This window comes from Gopherus evgoodei, chromosome 2 (genome assembly GCF_007399415.2).
Source record: "Gopherus evgoodei ecotype Sinaloan lineage chromosome 2, rGopEvg1_v1.p, whole genome shotgun sequence".
Taxonomy (NCBI): Eukaryota; Metazoa; Chordata; order Testudines; family Testudinidae; genus Gopherus; species Gopherus evgoodei.
The window spans coordinates 242,962,248-242,983,772 of record NC_044323.1 but is presented as its reverse complement, the minus strand read 5'-3'; the positions used below and the strand labels follow the sequence as shown (position 1 = coordinate 242,983,772).

At 41.5% G+C, this 21,525-nt stretch overlaps 1 long non-coding RNA gene across 1 annotated transcript; it reads left to right on the top strand.

Annotated features, from left to right (window-relative positions):
- The first annotated feature begins 973 nt into the window (after positions 1 to 973).
- Positions 974 to 19,490, top strand: LOC115645205. Its single transcript, XR_003998681.1, has 3 exons — positions 974 to 984; positions 19,159 to 19,165; positions 19,344 to 19,490. It is a non-coding gene; the product is annotated as an uncharacterized LOC115645205 (long non-coding RNA).
- The last annotated feature ends 2,035 nt before the right edge of the window (positions 19,491 to 21,525 follow it).

Here is a 21,525-nt window from a genome sequence, read left to right as displayed (position 1 = left end):
GTGTGCCCACATTGACCTTAAGCCAGGAGTCAGTGCCTGGATTCTGTTCAGACTGGGATGGGTTAAAGCACATGGGGCTCAGAAAGATGGGGCCCAAACACAACAGCGTGGGGAGAGTGCAGCCAAAGATGAAGATCTACTAGATCTGTGTGTGTGTCTGACAGCACGCATCTCTGTAGTATCTGAGTGGCTTTACAGCTGCCATCAGTACTTCAAATATCTTACCTGCCTTAAAGCAAAATACAAATCCACTTATATTTCATCTGTTCGTGCATCTTTACTTGAGGTATGACCCATACTCGTCATTGTACTATCCATACTTGTTTCTATTCTCTGGCTGTTTTAGTGATTTTTTGTAAGATACATTGAACCAGAAACAGTGAGGATAGCAAAAACATGTTTTTACTAGTGAACTGTGCAAACATGACATGGAAATCATAGAGGTAGTATGCATAGTGCATGTAATACCAACAAAGTATATTATATCACCAGAGGGACACTTGAAAATGAAACCTTTCAAAGTTTTCAGATATTTCTGTGGCATTCACATTTATAGCTAGCAATTAAACATAGAAATTATGGCTAGAATGCAATTGGAAGTGAAAATCTAAAAAGTCTGCACTGATCTAAGAAGACAGACTGATGCAAAGCATCATCTCCCGAAGGGCCTTCTGTCTACGTAGTTTTGAAACATACACTAAACCAGCTGCCAAACCTGGCTTTCAGATGGAGGCTATGAAAAAAGGTGTTCTGCATTTTTAGTGCATGGCACTTTACAAAGGAAAGCAGTACTGTGTGGTTGCCATGTAGTTAGGCAAAAGGAGCCAGCTTGCAAATGATTAGAATAATGAAACTAGAAAGGATTAGCCACATTATCCAAACATGAAGCAATAGGCTAGTCAAACTAATCCCTCAGGAATAGTTTAAGGAAACAAATGACATGATAGACAGGAGTTTCTTCTCAGTGAGATAGCATTAGAACATGTGGTTCTTGCACTCATGTTCTGCTTGCATATTTTCTAAAAGCATATGCAAGCAGGGAGAAGGTAAGCTGACATGCCTGTGAGACAATATTGAGAGAGTTTTATTTAAGATTCTACACTTCTTATCTGACTTTTTTAAAAGAATAAAATATTATCATGCTAACTGATGTCAGTCACACGTTCATGTCCTAAGTAGTCCGCGATTACAGGAAAAGAAGGCAGGGATCTAGGTTTATTGCTGTGTCTTTTGTGACCCATGGGGTGTATTCATTAAAGGAGAGAGAATTTTTTTTCATTATTTAATTTTGAATTGTAAGAAATCTTTATAGTGTTAATTACCAACATCTACTTTTAAAATGAAATATCAGCCCCAAATGTTTGTTTCTTTTCTAGAAAGTCATCACATATGTGATGATCACCTGATTCAGTATTCATGTGATGCCAGTTTTCTGTCCATCAAGATTTTTTAAAATTTTTAAATAGGTATAAACAGCTATTTGTTTAAATTTGAAAGCAGAGAAAAAACAAACAGCAATTTCTAGATAGTCTCAGAAGGCTTGATTCAAAGTCTATTGCAGTCAGCGGAAGTCCTTCCATTTACTTGAATGGACTTTAGTTTTGACCCATGTCATACTCTGGAATTTTGCCCATATAAGGTCCGAGGCTCCATCCTGTTCCAATTGATGCCAATGACCAATCTCACAAAGACTTCAAATGAAAGCAGGATCTGTCATAAACAGATAGCTAAGGGTTAATGTCTCTTTCACCTGGAAAGGAGTAACCTGAAACACCTGACCAGAGGACCAATCAGGAAACAAGACTTTTTCAAATCTGAGTGGAGGGAAGTTTTGGGTGTGAGTTCTTTGTTCTTTGTCTTGTGTCTGACCCTCTCGGCTATGAGAGTGATTTTTCTATCTCCAGCTTTCTAATCTTCTGTTTCCAAGTTGTAAGTACAAAGATAGGAAGACCATAGGTTTGTTTTTTGTATTTACCTGTGGGTAGTTGCTGGAATGTGTTAAATTGTATTCTTTGTGGATAAGGCTGTTTATTCATATTTCTTTTAAGCAATTGACCCTGTATTTGTCACCTTAATACAGAGAGACCATTTTTATGTATTTATCTTTCTTCTTATAAAGCTTTCCTTTTTAGACGTGTTGGAGTTTTTCTTTAGTGGGAATTCCAGGGAATTAAGTCTGCAACTCACCAGGGAGTTGGTGGGAGGAAGAAGTCAGGGGGAAAATCTCTTTGTGTTAGATTTACTAAGCCTGACTTTGCACACCCTCTGGGTGAAGAGGGAAGCGCTTGTGTTTCCAGGACTGGAAACGGGGAGGGTGGAGTCCCTCTGTTTAGATTCACGGAGCTTGCTTCTGTGTATCTCTCCAGGAACCCAGGGAGGGAACACCTGGAAGGGAGAAGGGGGGGGAAATGGTTTATTCCCCTTTGTTGTAAGACTCAAGGAATTTGGGTCTTTGGGGTCCCCAGGGAAGGTTTTTGGGGGGACCAGAGTGCCCCAAAACACTCTAATTTTGTGGGTGGTGGCAGCTTTACCAGGTCCAAGCTGGTAACTAAGCTTGGAGGTTTTCATGCTAACACCCATATTTTGAACGCTAAGGTCCAAATCTGGGAAATATGTTATGACAGGATCAGAGCCTGAGTAATAGTAAAAAAGGAAAAATACTTCCACCCCTTATCCCTTTGGAGACTCCAGGCTCCTGTTTCTAATGTACAGTATATTGCATTTGCTCCTACATATAACTAATCTCAAAGGTAAGGAGCTTTTCAGTAACAGGAAATGACATACCAGATCCCAGTTGGGGTCCATCTAGTACAGTACACTGTCTCTGACAGTGGTCAGCATCAGGTGCTTCAAAGGAAGATGCAAGAGATACCATAATAGACAATTATGAAATAATCTTCTCATAAAGGGAGTTTCTTCCTAATAACCATCAGTTAGTTTCTTCCTAATAAACATCAGTTAATTATTGGCTTATGTCTTGAAGCATGAGAGTACATAGCCCTATTCATTTTTTTATCCTATTGAAGTTAACATTGAATATTCTCATTATCTGTATAAATAACTCATCCTTGTTTTGAGTTCTACTAATTTCTTGGCCTCAGTATCATCCTGTCACAATGAGTTCCCCAGGTTCATTATGTAAGCTGTATAAAAAGTGTTTCCTTTTTCCTTTTTATTAGTTGCTTGATAAAAGGTACTTTTGTAAGCCTGTGAGAGCAGCTAAATTTGGGAAGAGTTTATCAGCTTTTGAAGGAGTGTAATCATCCATTCCTTACCAAGTGAAATATTAGATAATCTATTTGTGGCAAGACAGACATTTCAATAGTGCTTATTGTTTCCCATAATGAAAGGTTTAAATTTTCCGTTAGGTTCCTCTAAAATTTAATTTTTGTTGATGGAGACAAGCCAGTTTCTGCAAGATTTTTTTGATGTCAAGGCTTCAGAAATCCCAAACCATTAATTATTTTTTTCCACTTTATAACTGTGTTGTAAAAAAGGGGGGGGGGATAAGAGGGTGGGAGAAATCTAGTACAATAGAAGCTTTCACACACCTCGCTTTTAAAAACAATACATTCCTTCCTTTAGCAAGATTATTTATTGAGCAGCTATTTAGTCACTGAAAAGGAATTTTGTCATACAGTCTATATCACTCATGAAAATTGCATCCCATTGTATTTTTACATTTGCATTTGGCAGAAGTGCACAATGCAAATCACAAATCTATCTTCCTGACCAACTTAACCCTCAAAATGCCCTTTACAGAGGAAGCCTACGGTCCCCATGAATAGTTTGTTGCAAGCTTAGATGATTGTTTTTCTATGAATTCACTTTTACATATTTTCTCAGCATGTATATTTTAAAAGGCAATATTAATTATTAATATATTATCAAAATATAATATTAATCAATTCATACCACAATCATATTTATATAAGACTTTATCCTGCAGTCCTTGCTTGGTAATGCTCCTATTTCCAGGCTGTCATACTCGTATCTTCATTCTTTTTTGCTTCTGTTCAGTTTTTTGGTCAAAGAAAATCTGTGCTTTTTATTCTGGTATGTAGTGCATTCTGGGGTCATGGGCATTGGCTTGAGCAAATAATGCTCTAGGAAGATCCATAGTGATTTAAAATATTGTGTCATAAAAAGTAATAGATAATGAGTGAAGCTTCCAGTCCACCATTTTATAATCCTGGGTATTCTGTGGTACATTGAACCTCAATTCTGTGGCTAAGCTGACTCATTGTTCACAGGTACACCAGTGCTAAATTCAGCACCAAGCTGGAAATTGCACAGTGTGTTATATATAGGAACCTATTCAGAAAATGATGTTTGGAATATTCAGAATCTAATCTTCATTTCAGGCCAGATTGTGCCTGATCCATGAATAAGTGCAAAACTAAGGGAGCGTCCTTTAGTAGGGTCGGGCACCATCTCAGTACCTGCAGAATCCTGAGCACCAAAACAACTAGCTAGCAACCCCAGCATATTAGTGACTCCAAAAGGGATTCAGAAGAGGTGAGGCCATTGTCTTCATTCCTGCAGAGCTGGTCATTCCCAGAGGTGGAGCGCACGCTCTTGGACTTGGAGGTAGAGTCTCTGCAGAGAATTCCCATGGACTGTTGCATCTTCACACTATTGCCAACTCAGCCCTGTGTCTTAAAGCTGGAGAGGGGATGCTAACCCTTTCTTCTGCCTGCTGATAGGCTTCTAATCTTTCCAACCCTCATGATTTCTTAAAGCTCCAGCTGCTGGAATCAAGATATTCCATAAGAATCTTAGCTTTCATTAGCGTATATTTTCTCGCTCTCTTGAATACAGAGAAAACCTTGAAAACATGAAGCAAACCAGAAGGCAAAGGCAAGACTCACAAACATTTTAATTTAAATCTTATGATTTTGGGGGCATGACTTATGATATTTTTATCATTTGAGGTTGGCAGTCCTGGTGTTGGTAGAGGTGGGTGTGAAGGACCTGGGGGAAGTGGGTTTGAAGAGAGGATGCTTGTGGGGGGAAAGCGCAGAGGATGATAAGCAAGGGGAATGGACACTTGGGAGTGGAAATTCAGGAAGGCTGCAGGCAGCAAATTCCAATTTCTTTACTTGAGGGAGGAAGGTGAGAACTGCTGAACCACGTTCTGGTCAGAGAAGGGTTCCTGGATAGTTCCTCCACACTGAGCTTATCTTCACTAGGAAATCTTCTTGTGTTTAATGTAGGTGCTGCTACAACACAAGGCTGGAGAGGAATGGGGAAGTGAAGTCATCTTGACACAGAAGCTAGAGTGGGCTGAAAGCCTGCCAAGGGTACTATGTCTTAAATTTAAACCATAAAAGTTTGTGTGTCCATGTATATGTGTGTGGATGTGGATGACTGAGCCTGTGAGCCCATGTATATATATAGTATCCTACGTCAAAGCAGTTCCATCCTGTGCTTCACATTCTATCCAGTGTCCTCTGTGCCCCTATGTATCCCCACATGCTCTCACTTCCTTCCCACTCTGTGTGTCCATTCTTTTTAACAGTAGGTGTCTGACCCCTTCCTAGTAGTAACTTTCTCTTCATATGGGAAAGGGATAGTTGCAGGTTGCTGTACCTCTTCCCACGTCTTCCAGGAGGACAGTGGAGAGGACATATGGCTGCAATCATTAGGAGGGGGGAGGGGGAAGTTGGAGTGTTCTTTCTGGCTCTCTCTTCTGGCTGAATATGGTACTGCCTCTGTCTTTCAGGTGATGAGGAGTCTCCACTCATTAGCTGTTAGATGGTCACACTGGCAGGAACAGTGGTACTACTGAGCTTTATAGGTCTGGATTTGGCATCTCCTACCCTCCCCTTTGCCACAGGCTCAAACATGGGTTAGGGACATTGTTGTGTCCCCCAGCCTGAAAGTATGTGCAGGAGAGGTTGTGCGTTTGGTGTTCAGATATGAATGTGAAGAGTTCAGTCAGCTGACATGATGCTGACTATGAGCCTTCAGGCAGTGTAAACAAGAACATGTCTTGTTTAGGTTCATGTTGGCTATTCATGCTAACTAGTCAGTCACAGTCAGCATTGTGCCACCTGACTCAGCTGGGCACAATCAGATTTAAACACAATATGATTTCAGGGTGAAAACAAAGTCCAGTGGGTCTGATGTTGTGCACAGAAAACATTCATGGGCAAGGAAGAGCCAGGCAAGAAGAAACAGGGATTTGTAACTCTTTCAAATGTATGTGCTCCACCTAGGTGCTAAATGAAAAGTTGGAAATCAATATTCCAAGGAAACCAGTTATTGTACCTGAGAGGAGGATTTCTAAGGCAGCTAAAAGATGCAACTGACTCCACAGCCAGCCATGCATAGGGCCATGTCATTAGCATTCACATTCTTAGCAACATTTCTCGCAAATATAGCACACTTTCTGTTTATGAATTCATACATATAATTACAATAATTATCATCATGTCCTTGTCTCTACTGTTCCTTGTGCATTTTTTATTCCTATTTCTCAGGCCAGACAAAGCCATAAATATAACTAGGTAGAAGAAGGCGGAGAGCTGGGAAGGAATAATTTGGTCATTTTTACATTAGATATGAAAGACGTGCAAGGGTCATGAGCTACCTTTAAATAATGTATTAATTCACCTCACTGACTGTAAGAACAGACATCTTACAAGTATTTTGTATACTGTGCTAATGTAATATATTAAAACATGCATGAAGATGCACATGCCACTTCTGCTCAGAGAGCAAGCCTGGCTTTCTAAAAGGTAAATGGCTGGGGAATTTGTGGGGATATATCACCACTGATAGTGCTTCCCTGATGAATTATATCATTATAACCACATTCACTTATTTATGTCACAAGTCAGGTTAATACTAATCATTACAGAAAGTCTCCTGAAGGGCTCTAGTGTGTATTCTGATTGTCACTTACAAGCTATTTCAGACTCAAGTTAGACATCAGAGACTGCTTCACAGTTCTTGGAAAAAGTGATGTGTTTTAACATTTGCAATCTTTTTCTTATGCAGTCTTTAATATATGATACAATTACTATATATTATTATAGGCAATTCTGGTAATGATGCCTGTAGTTAAGGTTGCCTAATATGTTTCCATTATAAGACCTGTATTACTTTGTTAGGCTTAATCTGTTTGGAGTGAATTTTCCCAAGCCAGATGTCTGCCTCAGGTCCAATATTTTTATAAAGTTTCAGCTACGAAAAGGATTGGGCCATTTTCACGGAAAATGTGTTGTTTTTTTCCATGTTAGAAATTATTAATATCTTTCCACTGACAGTCTCTAATGCCTCCATGTTTTACATCAGGAACTTGACATTTGACATGGTACATGCCCAGGTGTCAGGATATAGTTTTTGCTTTCTCTGTGAAAATCCATCCCAAATAGACCAAAATTTATAAGCTTTTAAAAGTCACAACTGGCACATGCTCAGTAGAAGTTTGATAAAGGCTGATGGCTAAAATTATCCAAAGATTCTGTCTGCTCTGAGCATGCTTCATCCCAGCACAGTTCCTACCCACTGACAGTATGTGTGCCACTACTCACAGAGCAACTGAGCACACTATATCCCAGGCTCCATAGCTGAGTAGAACATACCCTGCAATTGCTCCTTCTACTGCTGTGGGCTGGTGTGTTGCCAGGCAGTAGCACTAAGAGCAAGGAAACTCCATCTCCTGGGCTATCTATACTCTCCCTACTGCAGCCTAGGCAGCATGGAGAAGAAGAAAACAGCTTGACTTGTTTGAATGCAAAGAGGCAAGGAGCAGAAAAGGGGAGGATAGGATCTGGGGTTTGTGGATAGGAACAGAGAGGGACAGGAGTTGATGATGAAGATAGGAGCAGAGGCATAAGGACAACAGCTTGGGGTGGGGGAGATTAGGAGCAAATAGATACAGGGACAGGAGTCAAGAGACACTGGCAATGGGAGCTGAGTGGGACAAGGACAGGAGTTGGGGAGGCAGAGACAGAAGACAGGGTTAGAAGGGAGATAGGAACAGAGGAGCATAGCGACAGTAGGAACTGGGGTTTGGGGAATAGGTAAGAGCAGAGGAGGATAGGGTGACCAGATAGCAAGTGTAAAAAATCAGGGCAGGGGGCGGGGGGTAATAGGTGCCAATATAAGGAAAAAGCCCCCAAAATTGGGACTGTCCCTATAAAATTGGTCACCCTAGAGGACAGGGACAGGAGCTGGTGCGGGGGATAGGTGCTAATGGGCACAAGGTCAGGAGCCAGTGTTGGAGGGAGGAGCAGAGGGGTTCAGGGACAGGAAAAGCTGGATGGTCAGGGCAAAGATATAAACAGAGGAAGACAAGGCTTGGGGCAGAAGATTCCAGAGTCTCCACATTCCTCTGCTGTTAGTGAACATCTGTGAAACCCACTGGCAAAATGTGTCTCTCTTCCCCCTCTAGGGTAGGCCCCACAGGGAACTTCTGCCTCACTTTTTGCAAGATATGAAGTGAATGAGGCAGAGGAGTTCCAGAAGAGAAAAGGGTTGTCATATGGCTAAGAATGCCCTCTTGGAGAATTGGATTCTATCCCATGTCTCTGCCAGGGTTCCTGTGTGATGTTGGGCAAGTCATTTAAACAAAGCTTTTTACAGTTGGCCACTAACTGTATGTTCCTCATTTTCTGTGTCCCCAACTTGGGACACCTATGCTTGATTTGTAGAAATGTTGAGCGTTCAGAACTGCAACTGAAGTTGCAGGAGCTGTGCTTTGAAAGTGCTATAAAAAGGTTGAGTACCTTAAAAAAACAGACCTTAGGCATCTTACATTGGGCACCCAAAGTTAGTGGACACTTGACATTTGACATTTTGGCCTTAATGTCTGTGATTCTGTTCTCTATCTGTAAAATGGGTATAATAATATCAGTTATTCTCACTGGTATTTGTAAAGATAAATTCATTAATGTTTGTGATGCACTCAGATACTCTGGTGATGTGTCATAGAAAAACCCATGAGGAAATTGTTAATTCTGTATTCAAGGCAGGTTTTAAGTGGTATGCAGTAAATAGGGCCCCAGGGCCACACATTCAGTCCATCCTGTGCACTGAATGAATTGCTGATCTGATTCCCATGGAGAGTTGAAGAGCCAAGCTAGCCTGAGTGAGTGGGGCACCTCCAATTGTACACCTTCCATGTAATAAGTTGACCAGCAGATTCCTGCTATCAAGACGGCTCTGTTTCTCAGATAACTCCGTTGCCCTTCTGTGCTGGTTTTAGTCTTACCATCATTTGGTGTGCCAGTCTCCAAGCACTGGTCCTGAAGTATAGTGAAGATCTTTGAACTGTACAGGTACTTACTAAAAATAGCCACGTTCTGAAGCCCTGATTCAGCAAAGAATTTAATTAAGCCCAGGCTTGACTATAAGCACACAAATAATCCCATGCTTATTCACCAAAGCAAGGTAAGTGTGTCCTTAAGTGCTTTGCTCAGTTGGGGCCTCTAGGACTGTGGGGACCGGCATGAAGCAGCATTATGAGGTATGTCAAAATGGCTTCCTTATTGTTGCTTGCAAATCTGGATAATGTTTTGTTTGTTTTTTCCTTTCCTATCACTTAGCTTCACCCTTGGGAGCTCGCACTGTTTTTTAATATCTCATGACTGGTTCATTGTTTATTTAGCTAGACTATTGTGTAAGCTATATCGTATATTGAAATTGTTCTCAGAGGCAGAGTGATACCATAATGCATGTATCCTTATTATAGCTAGAGGCACAACACAAAAACATGACTAATTTATTATAGCATAATCTGTTGTCAGTGAAGAGACAATGCTAGGCCAATATTGAGGTCAGTATTACCTTGACCAAAGACATAACCAAGTGGAATATGACGAATCTGTAAATAGATAGCTTTATCTATCTTTCTGTCTATATAAATGGTATGTACAGAGAATATACATGCAGATACAACAGTTATAGGTATAAATGGATGAGGTACGTTTACATGGTGAATTAGTTTTGATGATCTTGAAAAAATATGATTATTTTTTTGAGGAGGAAGGATGGGAAACTGTTGTATTCATGGGGTCAGCATGGCTGGAGGTGGGTGTAAAATCCAGTCCGTGCCCATAGCCATGGTGAAATGCTTTAATCATATCTCAAATCTTGTCTAGAGGGAGGGAAGTATGGGAACTAAAATGATGAGAATCCTTACAAGGTTGGCATTAATCAGACCAGGAACTGGCATTAATCACTTCCATGGCAAAATAAATTTCTATACCTGCTACATTTCTAGCCATATAAAACTGCAAGTACCAAGGACAGGGAGAACCCCAGGAAGGTAGGCAGCTACCACTCCAGCTAACTACACATGAAGACAGGGCTATGTCTCCTTCTACAAACTGCTTTTTCAGAAGTGTCATCTCCATGGATGCAGTAGTTCTGAAGAGCAGGCAAAAGGTCTGGCGAGCTGATAGATAAGAGGGCTGGAATCTGCAGGTGTCGTGAACACATCTCTGGTTATAAGTGTGGAAGAAAAATGTTACACATTACTGCAGAACCATTTTAGTGTCCTATTAAAAAAAGTCCTAAAAGAATTAGATAACCAGAGGGGGAGGGTTGGCAGCTTTCATGTTAAAGAGTCCATGACATATGAAGAGAGTTAACCAAAGTTTTATGCAGTGAGCGTGAAATAGGAAATGCTGTGCTCACAGTCACCGGTTAAGATCCTCTTATCTCACTATAGAAAGAAACTGAACTTTATGTGTTACTGCTGTTGGCAAGGCAGCCTACTTTGGTTATCAGAAATGAGGAGGAAAGTCTAGTTAGAGAGATGATTTTTTTTTCCTTTGGCTTCTATGCAACAACTGTAACCGATTAATCCAAGTCAACAGAAAACTCAGCCAGTAGCATATGGATAAATGAGAAGTTTTCTTCCTTCTCTCTCTCTCTCTGCCCTGTTACTTAAAGTCTGGTATTGAAGAGATGTGGAATAGTGATTCTTCCTGCTTTTTATTGTGGTTGTACATCACAGAGCTGTGCAACAGTGGCTGCTATAAAGCTAAGTATGCTATTTTGCAGAAATAAAAATATCTTAAAACAATCTAGTTTTATGGACTGATAACATTTTAAGATGATAGGAAACTTCATCCTTTGTAAACAGTATAATCAGGATTGACTCACTTAAAATTAGGGCGGGTTAAAGAAGCAAATGGATCACAATATCAAAATATCCTTTGTTTTAGGCTTCTTGGAAATCTCTGGTAAACCTGCTCTCTTCCCTGTGGCAAGGTCACGACAAACTTGTTTCTCTCTCTTCCAGAATGCTTGTTTCAAACTTATTTTTATCTTTGCTTTAAGCTTGTATTCCTCTTCTCCCTTCTCATCTTGAATCAGATGTAAGTCCTCAGGTACAGTGGAACCACACTTTAAATGTTTGAGCGCCCCTCTGCAATCCTTTACAAAGGGTTTGTCTTTACAATTAAAGTCAGACAAGTGAGAAAGCAGCAGATCAGGTTCAACTCCAAATTTTGGCCTTTTAACAAGTGATTGAATGGTATGAACCTTTTCCAATTATCCTCTCAATACAATTCCTAAAACACCTTTTCCTGTTCTGTACTGCAGACCTCAGGCAAATTCAAATGGGGGAACAAATAAGCTGATATTTAGTCATACAGTGCCCATTGCTAATTTAGGAAGCTTTTTGACATCTTGGTTCAAAGTTCTACTGCTCTGCAGTATCTTTTACAATGGAAAAGAGCAAATGTTAAAGTAAAGAGGGAAGAGTGGCTTTTAATATGATTTAATACACCCGGGATCCAGAGCCAGCTGTAAGAGTTCTAACAGTGAGAGCAATAAAAAGGGAATGAAATGGTTAGCTTTTATGGTAAATGTGTATGCCCAGAATTGCATTTAAAGATGTTAAGGTTGTGACACAGACCAGCAAACAAAAGAACCAGGGTAGCCAAAGCTACCATAATGTTGACACTCTGGGACCAATTCTGCAAGGCTCTGTGTGACTCCTGGTAGCTGCTGAGCATATCAACTCCTACTGAAGTCAAGGGGATTTGAAGGCATTCAGCACCTTGCAGGATCAGGCTCTAAATCCTTAATTAATGTCTTTATGAAGTCCTGGCCAAAGGTCACATGGGAACAATGGTTTGGGATATTTGATGGGAATGAAATAACACCTAGTTTGAGCTCTCAGTTGTAGGTGCCATATGGGGGAAACGATAAAACTAAGTGTGGTTAAAGGCAGAATGTAGACTGGTATTTGGAATTTACTGGCCGTTGCTGGTTTGTGTCACAGTATTACATTTATAAGTGTAATACTTTAATTTTCTATCCTTCTTTATGAAACAAACAGAACAATTTTTAAAGTCTGTATATAGGGCTTGATTGTCACAATCTGTGTGCAGCGGCACAAGGGCATCAGGTATCCCCTTTCTCTCTTGTGCGTGCTACACATACCATAAATTGCAGTGGGATGGGGAGGGGGGAATAGGCACCACAGAGCCACTACTTCACCCCTTGTGCAGGTAGATATGAGGGATTAGGATAGAGAAGGGACTGGACAAAGCTTTGGCTGCACCTGTTTGCTGCCACTTACTCAGGCTAGATTGTAAAGTAACAATCTAAGTCCATAGGTAGCAAGGTTTATGAAAGGTTATATTGTTCACTAGATTAACACAACAGTAAGCCCCACTAATTTTGGTGGAAGTTACCCATATTGTATTAGTCATCTAAATAGATGAGAAAAGACACCAGACCATGTATCTGAGAGAAATTTTACGGATTTTTTTTAAGTGCAATAGTATCTATATCTCAAGAGAACACAATATACACATTGTGATTTTGACTTTGGACATTGAGGGCCACAGTCACACACACAAAAAAGTGTGTGCACAATTACTGCACGTAGGTAGCTATTTGTATTCACATTGTTGTGGAAAATTGACCACGCCGTTGATTTTAGATCAGACAGCCCAAGGCTCTTTTATTTCATACAAGCATATATGCAGGGAGAGACAGCATAGACCCCACACAAGAGGCTGGCTGCTCTACATATTACAAATTTTACCAAGCTTATAAAGGTTAAAACCGCAAAACATAGCATGCTGGTTATACATGTTATTTGCCTTATTTGGAATATAATGTTGATGATAAGCAAGCTGACCAATTAATTCTCCATCTGTGGCTTTTCCTGTTATTGTCTTTGCCAGTCAAGTCTGTTGTTTGACCGTTCTAGCACCTTTTCTGTAGTCTTGACAGCAGGCTCAGCTTTTGTAACTTAACAGATATTCTGGTTCCCCTTTATCCAATTCTAGTTCCTCTTTTTGGGGCCCTGACCACATCTTTCTGCCTCAGCATGCCCTTTGTACAGAAAAACAAGTTTAGCAAAAGTTAAAACTCTTGCTCTTAGCTAATGGCTTTTGGGCCTACTCTTACTCTATTCTCAGCAAAAAGCCTGGGGCCTTGGGTAAGGTAGGGTCAAGGGGGGAGGGGTTTCCCTATCAACATTCACACAAACTCAGGGTATATTTTATATTAAAGTATTGTTTTCTTTTTTTAATTTACTCTGATTGTACAGTTGTGTTCTGATATCACAGTAATATTTAAATCACCCACAAAACTTGGTGTGACATCATCAGTTATTGCTAGATCTCATGTAGATAAATAAATTATTAATATATTAACTATTAGGATATGATATATTCATGTAAGATGTACTGGGAAAGTAAATTATTTTTCACCATTTGAAATGGTATCTTAAAACAAATATTATAGTCTTTAGGGGTTTCATGCTTCACAGTGTACTGAAGAAGTGTATTAGTGACCAGGAAAAATACATACTGTTATCTCTCAGTTATATATTTCAGTAAGAAATACAAAATATCTAGAAATCCCAGTGTGTGATTGTTGAGGGCAAAAAGTTCTCCTTTCATGGACTAACAAGAGACATTGTTTGCTTGTTGTTTATGCTGTCTGTGGAGCTTTGTGAATTATATTTATTTAATTGATTTCTCTATTTTTATCTGATTTCATAGAGAGCATCTGGATTTGCTGCTCTTTTATATCTGTGGATTTTTATTGTCAACCTCCCCCCAACCACCTCCCTTTTGTTTTGTTTTGTTTTAAAGTTGAAAATCAGCACCAAATAGTGTTAACAAAGAAAACACATATGGGGATAGTATTTTCACATGACTACTTTGTATTCAGTAGGTGTCTGAGATGCCTTCCCTCTGTAACATAAATACACTTTTATATTTAAAACAAAAAATGGTATATAAGAGAGTTCAATTAAGGGCCACTTTAGTCTATAGGGTAAATACATTTTTCGGACATGTGCTCTGCATGTTAAAAATGCATATTGAATATCACCCTGCAGCACAGCTTTGTGGGTGATCTGAGATCAGAAAATGGCCTAACAAATGGTCAGATTTTGCCTAGCTACTACATGAGAGCTTGATCAATAGTTCATTGAACTAAGTGGAAAAGATTCCTATTGACTTCAATGGGATTTGAATCAGGTCGTAGATTCCGAAAGGGTGGATAGGGTGCAAGAAACTACATAGTTACAGTCCTTGCACTCTGCGGAGCAAAGGGGCTGGTCTCAGGGCCGGCTCTTCCATTTAGGCGGCCTAGGCAATCGCTTAGGGCTCCAGGCTTATTGGTGGGCGGCATTTTGCCGGAGGGGGCGGCAGGCGGCTCCGGTGGAGCTGCTGCAGTCGTGCCTGTGGAGAGTCCGCTGGTCCGCGGCTCCGGTGGAACTGCCGCAGTCGTGCCTGCGGACGGTCGGCTGCGCGCGCGGCTCCGGTGGACCTCCCGCAGGCATCACTGTGGCAGCTCCACCAGAGCCGCTGACCAGCAGACCCTCCACAGGCACGACTGCAGCAGCTCCACCGGAGCCGCGGGACCAGGGTGGGGGGCGGTGAAATTGCCATGCGCCTAGGGCACTAAAACCCCTAGTGCCGATCCTGGCTGGTCCCTCATTGGACCCTTATGGTATAAGAAAACCCCAAAAGGATTGCAGTGGATGCAGAATTTCTCCCAGAGCTGCCACTGAAGCAATGCAGCTCCAACAACCCACAATGTGGGGCTGTGCCTAAAAGGCATGAATTGAACCTAGTGTTAGGATAACTTGGCTCCATACCTCAATTCAGAGTTTCCATGTGTGGATATATGAAATCGAGTTTGGGGTATTGAATTCACCTTAATTATATCTCAGTTTAACTTGATCATTTAAACAGCAGAACCTTTTGTGAGATGGCTTAATTCGGACACATAACAGTGCTCTATATCTTTTTGCTTTGCATACAAGCTGTATTGTTTGCTCTACAAAAGTAGTAAGAATTAGTCAATTTCTATTTGTATCCATGCACAAAGGTACTGACATTTTAATAAATGAACAAGCTAAACAGAATTTGAACTCAGCATTGCAAACTTATAAAACAGAGTTTACAAATTAGGATACAGAGTCTTTGATTATTATACCCTTGGGAATGTAGAAATACTATCTTGCCTACCAGTGGAATCCCATATTTTTTCCATTAAATCCTAGAAAGTGAGCATACCCATCCTGAGTGTTTTAAGCTGGAGGGCAGATGGCCTCTTCCTCTAGCCTAGCCACATTTGCCAGGCATCTCTACTCACTTTGCTAATCATGTGAATGTGATGTGTATTCCTCAGCTTCTGATGCTCACACCTTAACACTTCCTGTGTATCAGAGATAGACTTAGCTCTGCCACAGACTTCTTGGAAAAGTCATTTGACCTTTCTCCCTCAGTTTCTCCATTTATAAAAGAGGAATAATAATACATATCTACCCGACTGAGTTTGGTGGCATAAAATTCATTAATGTTCACAAATAGCTTTGTGATGATCATCTTGCTAGTATTACCAGTGTGAAAAAGCCACAGCAATCCTAGCAAATCAGGCAAGCATTGCCACTGAATATGAGCAAGTGGTGTCATTTTGCACGCTCACAGGACTCTTGGCATTGTTGTGCATACTTTGAAGCAACCAGTTACAACATGCACAGACAGTGAAGTATAATTGAAAGATGTTGCATTGCCCTTGTGCTGGTGACTGTGATGGGAAGTTCAACCCACACTAGCTAAGGAAGGGTTAACATGGCTCAGGAGGGGATAAGTAAGCTGATAGGCCAAACCTGAGGGAGAATTAGGTTTGATGAGCAAGCACTGATTAGAGATGGAGCCCAGCTGAGTAGGAGCAAGTGGGGCTAGTATAAAGCCAGGAAATGTGCAGCAGAAAGGGGGCTGTGATGTGGAAGCCTATCATCATTCTCCAGGCTTAAAAAGGGAAAGGAGGAAATCTAGCAGGAGAGCAGAAGGCCTGGGATCCTGGCCCTGAAGGAAGGGTTTACCCAGAGTGGAGCCTGACAGAGGTGGAGTGGGAAAAGGCTCAGGGCAGAAAGGTTTGGCTGCTGATTTGAGGGTCCCTGAGCTAGAACTCGGAGTAGCAGGTGGTCTAGGGTTCCCCTACCAGACACTGCAGAAGTGACATTGCCTTAAATTTGAGGACTGCTGGGAATGCCAGCCAGTCCAGTGAGGTTTTCATACTCTGGAAGGGGGAAAACACATAGAGTGTGTCCACATTGCAATAAAACATCTGTGGCTGGCTCATGTCAGCTGACTCAGGCTTATGGGGCTTGGGCTCCTCCCTTGCAGGATTCCAGAGCCCGGGCTCCATCCAAAGCCTGGGCATCAACACTACAGTGTTATAGCCACACAATCCGTGAGCCTGAGTCAGCAGCCATGGGCCAGTTGCAGGTGTTTTATTGCAGCATAGACATACCCTTAGTGACCTGACTGGAAGACCAAACCACAAAGAGGGAGCATCCTGGCTCACAAAGAGGAAGCACTGCAACTCATGGAGCATGAGAGGGGCTGCAGCATGAGTGAAAGACAGAAAGGGGCATCAGAACAGGCAGAGCAACTAAACATGCTCCATCACTTCACAACTCCTACATCTGACTGGACTGGATATGCATGATCCCTATAGATACTGACCACATTCCATCCTGCTGGCACAAGTGAGCATGCTACAGCCCAGGGCTTGGGGTACTCAGAAGGACTTTTCTAGTAATTGTCGCTCCGCTCTCCTCCAGGGCCAGGCATAGGATATGGCCTGACTCCTTTCTGGCACCCAGGTAGCGTGAAAGAGGAAGGTGCCTGCTTTGAATGCAGAAGGAACAAAAGCCAGACCAGGGGGAGGGAAAGGAGTAGACTGGGGCAAGGATTCTGGTGAGACTGGGACTCAACGAGGGGAGAGAAACTCTGATTGGGTGTTGAGGGCGCACTGGCAAGGAGATTGGGACTGGAAGATGGGGGGAGAATACTGGGAATAAATGGGCAAGGAGACTGGGGGCTAAGGATAGGACAGACTGGGACTGATTGGGTCGGGGTAGAGGGCTGGAACTGGTTGCACAAAAGGCTGGGGCTTGGTGTGGGGACATGGGGCAATGACTAGGAGCTCGTGTGGGAAAGGTTGGGAATTAGACATTGAGTCAAGAGAGGTAGACTAGAACTGGTTGCAAAAGAGGACTTGGCATGAGAAGACTGAGGAGTGGAGAGTGGGACTAAGTAGATGAGGAGAATGGTACTAAGACAAGGATCCAGGATGGGGAAGAAATAGGCCTGGGATAGGGACAGGTTGAAGGGGATAGGAGAAAAGGAGTCAAACTAATGGAAAATGGACAGATAACACTGCTCTACAGCCAAAATGCTTCTGAAATAAATGTAGTCCAACTTTACTAATTCTGGGTCACTGAGAACGAAAATGATGCTTAAAATTGTTGATTGGCTCTAGTTTTCAAGATATGCTATTGGGTCAGTATATACGACCGTTGACTTGGGAATGGCGGAGGATAAGTGAGTTATAAAGGGAAGGGATCTCAATTTAAACCAGAAATGACTAATATACATCTTTGACTGGATCTATGAATAAATCTATGACTGGCTTTGGACAGTACTTGCTTTTGAGGCAAAACAATGAATGCTGCAATCTGAAGCTGGTATTGCATCATACATGATATGAATTGCATCATGTTATTCCTAGGAGTCATGGATGATGCAGTCATAACGAAGCTTACATCACTCTGCTGAACAAATTGCCCTATATCAGCTCTAGAAATCATACAGTGTTGTGCTCTCTTATTTGTCAGTGTTTGATTTTGCAAAGGGACACATTTCTGTTTAGCCAAAGTGAGCAGAGATGCCTCGTACTTGTGTGAACAGTGCAGATAACTTCTGCTATGTTTGTGATGAAGTGACTTCTGCATCACAAAAGCACAGCATAACCACTATGGTTAAGAAAGCCTATCACCTTTCTTTTGGCTGCAAAATTGGAGATCAGGACAAGAGGTGGGCCCCACACATATGCTGCAACACTTGTGCAACAAATCTTTGCCAGTGGTTGAACAGGAAAAGGAAATCTATGCCTTTTGCAGTGCCAATGATTTGGAGAGAGCCAACAGATCATACCAGCAATTGTTACTTCTGCATGGTGCCTCCAGTTGGGAAAGGTGTGTCAAAGAAGAAAAAGTGGACTGTGCATTATCCAAACATTCCATCAGCTATACGCCCAGTACCCCACGGAGAAGGACTGCCGGTTCCTGATGCACCAGAATCATTCTCACTTGAGTCAGATGAGGAAGAGGAAGAGGATGAAACTTCTGGCCTGAACCATCAATGTCACAGGACCCACATTTTCTCTCATCCTCCTCCTCTGAACCACACCTCATAACACAATGTGAACTGAATGACCTTGTCAGGGATTTGGAACTACCCAAGAGTAAAGCAGAGCTGTTGGGCTCCAGACTACAGCAGTGGAATCTCCTGGCAGGCTATCAGGGCAAATGGAGCCCATCAATGCTTGCAGACTATTGCTGGACAGTGACAAGAGATGCTCCATTTAATGAATACAAGAGACAAGCCAAGAAGCGCCGAGTAGACACTGAATAGGACTAAACTATGTACATAATAGTTTTTTGCCTTTTGTTTCATAATAAATTTGATTTATAGAACCCTTTTGCTAATTTTTAAAGTGTTACATAAACAGGACAGGTGAAATATTATCATGTAAAGCAACCATAAACACATGAAAAGACCTAGGTTTACAATTTATGATTAAAACTCTACTATCTACACAGTATACATAGACATAAAATGTAAAAACTTAAATATCTTAGAAACAGAGCCAGTCAGTTGTTTTAATTGTCATATTTGAATTCAGCACATCAAAACACATAATAAATATCACATTTGATCTCTGAAGCAGACGACTTCTCAAAAATTGTAGACCAGTGTAATCTGTGCCCACTAGAGAAGATTCCCCTCCAGAACCTGGAATTGAACCCAAAATTTCTGTCTCACCATTCATAGTATGGTGAATCATAGAAGATTAAGATTGGAAGAGACCTCTAGAGGTCACCTAGCCAATCCACTGCTCAAATCAGGAACAACCCCGACTAAATCATCCCAGCCAGGGGTTTGTCAAGCTGGGCCTTAAAAACCTCTAAGAATGGAGATTCCACCACCTCCCTAGGTAACTCGTTCCAGTGCTTCACCACCCTTGAGTGAAATGGTTTTTCCTAATATCCAACCTAAACCTCCCCCACTTCAACATGAGACCATCGCTCCTTGTTCTGCCATCTGCCACCACTGAGAACAATTTAGCTCCATCCTCTTTGGAACCCACTTTCAGGTAGTTGAAGACTGCTGTCAAATTCCCCCCTCACTCTTCTCTTCTACAGACTAAATAAGCCCAGTTCTCTCAGCCTCTCCTCATAAGTCATGTGCCCCAGACTTCTAATCATTTTTGTTGCCCTCCACTGAACTCTCCCAATTTATCCACAGCCTTTCTGTAGTGGAGGGCCCAAAACTGGATGTAGTACTCCAGATGTGTCCTCCCCAGTGCCAAATAGAGGGTAATAATCACTGCCCTCAATCTGCTGGCAATGCTCCTACTAATGCAGCCCAATATGCCGTTAGCCTTCTTGGCAACAAGGGCACACTGTTGACTCATATCCAGCTTCTCATCCACTGTAATCCCAGGGTCCTTTTCTGCAGAACTGTCACTTAGCCAGTTGGTCCCCAGCCTGTAGAAGTGCATGGGATTCTTCCATCTGAAGTGCAGGACTCTGCACTTGTCCTTGTAGAATCTCATCAGATTTCTTTTTAGCCCAATCCTCCAATTTGTCCAGTTCCTCTACTGTTAACAAATACCCCTGAAATCACATCATTTAGTGAAAAAGAGGGACCTGCTCTGGGGGTGACTCAAGGCTGTGTGATAAAAGAGGCTAGTGTTTGTAGTGAATAAGGGAGGGAATTCCACAAAGAACATAGAGGGTCCCCTGGTTAAAGCAGTTGAATGCTGTCCTGGAGAATTAGACTGTATCCCTATCTGTGCCACAGTGAAGCTATGCAAGTTTCTTAAACCAAACTGTTCACAGGTGGTCACTATTTGTGTGTTCCTCATTTTCTGGGAGCCTGACTTGAGATCCTGGGGCCTGCTTTGCAGAAGTGCTGAGAACTCACAAATGCATCTCTAGTCAATGGGAGCTGTGCATTAATATATAAAGGACTACTCCGTGGTAAGTGCTCTGAAAAATCAGGTCCTAGGCATTTCAGATTGGTAACTCAAAGTTGGCACACACTTCTGACCTTAATCTCTCTGTGCTTCAGATCCCCATCTCTAAAATGGGGATAATACCACCAATTCACCTCCCAGAGACTTTGTGAAGGTAGATTCATTAATGTTTATGAAGCACTTGGATACTATAGTCATGAGTGATACAGAAAAAATATATGAGAACATTAATAATTCTGTCTTCATAGCATAGTTAGAATAATGTGCACTAAATAAGGCTTAGATGCTCAATAATTGAACACCATCCTTCCTGTGCACTGAATGAGGTGAGGTCCTGTGGAACAAATGGTATGTGATCATGTATCAAACACTGGATCCTAAGGCATGCACACAAGGTAGCTGAATTAAGGTTGCACATGTAACCTTAATATTGACATTTCCTAATTTTGAGTGGTTGACTTTGCAGCCTGAATACTATACTTTTAATGTATTTTTGTATGTAATATTGAGTAGATTCATCCTAATGATTTTGCTATTTTACTTGACACAAATATATCTACCAATCTGTGAATGCACACATAATTACAAATTAGAACCAGGTATTAAGTCTTAAAATACCCATTAACTGCACATTGCTGTGGACACATTTTCAATATTACCAGTGTAAGGTAATATCTTTGGAAGTGTTACAACTAGTATCATGTTCCAGAGCTTCTGAATCATGTTTTCTGGCTCCAAAGCATTGTCCTCATGAGTCAGTACCCCTGGGAATGATGCTATGGATTTGCAAAGCCCACATCTTCACTCTCAAATATTAAATATAATCCCTCAGGAACTTGGTGTTATTCAATAAAATTCACCCTACCAGATAGATGGAATTTTAAAGCTGCCTGCCTGAAGTATTGTGGGATGAAAAATACCTGGCCCATCCACAAACTAGCAGTTACTAATTCAATTTGGTGACAAGTTAAAATA